Source organism: Cynoglossus semilaevis, chromosome 17, assembly GCF_000523025.1.
Source record: "Cynoglossus semilaevis isolate Cse_v1.0 chromosome 17, Cse_v1.0, whole genome shotgun sequence".
Classification (NCBI taxonomy): domain Eukaryota; kingdom Metazoa; phylum Chordata; class Actinopteri; order Pleuronectiformes; family Cynoglossidae; genus Cynoglossus; species Cynoglossus semilaevis.
In genome coordinates, this window is record NC_024323.1 from 11,532,601 (window position 1) to 11,533,753 (window position 1,153).

At 45.7% G+C, this 1,153-nt stretch overlaps 1 protein-coding gene across 1 annotated transcript in view; it reads right to left on the bottom strand.

Annotated features, from left to right (window-relative positions):
• The window catches only part of cacng3b (calcium channel, voltage-dependent, gamma subunit 3b), a 22,676-nt gene that overhangs the window by 7,872 nt on the left and 13,651 nt on the right, over positions 1-1,153 (bottom strand). The window lies entirely within an intron of this gene.

Consider the following 1,153-nt stretch of genomic DNA (forward strand, 5'->3'; position numbering starts at 1 on the left):
CAGCAGCAGCAGCAGCAGCAGTGACAGCAGCAGCAGCAGTGAGGACACTGACAGTCATTTACTGTCACTGGCTTTAATCCATTATTCAGGTATTGGTTGGTTTCATCAGCCAATCACAGCTTGGCGCCGCTTTGCATCATGTTGCATTTTTTAAAAGGGTAAAATAGACAACTTTTACAGACACCTCCACATCAAAGAGGCATCAAAGAGGTAAAAACAACACACAAACACACCCCCACACAGACACACACACACAGACACACACAGTGAAGCCTGAAAGTGACAGATGATGCAGCGCTGCAGCCTTTAGGTGATGTTTTGGAAACGCTAATGAAAAGCCTTATCACACTCTACCCACACACACACACCTACACACACCCAGTGTACACACACACACACACACACATTTGACAAATACACATGCAATGACACACACCTGAATATAAAATCCCAGCTGCTAAAACCCAGACGTCCAGAACACACCATCAATCACCAACGTAAGTAAAAGCCACGAGTGTGTGTGTGTGTGTGTGTGTGTCTGCAATGTTTGTATATGTGTGTGTGTGTGTGTCTCTGTGTGAGTGTGTAGTATTGACTGGGATGCAGTCTCCTACAACCGTGCTGTGTGTCAGGCCGAGTGACTCATCCTCCTTTGTGGAAGTTCTCTTTAAACACACACACACACACACACACACACACACACACACACACAACAATCCACGTGCGTGTGCGTGTGTGTGTGTGTGTGTGTGTGTGTGTGTGTATAGACTTCATGTAGCTCCATTCTCACCCATCATTCAGCCCCATTCGCACATGGTCAACACCACAGGGGATGGAGAAGAGGGGGAGGAAGATGAAGGAAGATGAAGGAGGATGAAGAAGGATGAAGAAGGCAGAGGAAATTTTTTTTTACTGCATTTAAGGGATTGAATGGTTAAAACTACGCGGGGCCAATTAAAGAAAAAGGAGAAGATGGAGGCTGCTGATGAACAAATAAATGACTTCACCTAATTGCTCATTTGCATATGAAGAGGTTCTTTCCAGGATCCACACTTGGAAAATCATTATGACATTGATTCATCAACAGCTCAGTGCACTCAGAGAAAGTAACTGCCCTCAGACCCCGGATCCACCAACAGCAGCAGCAGCAGCA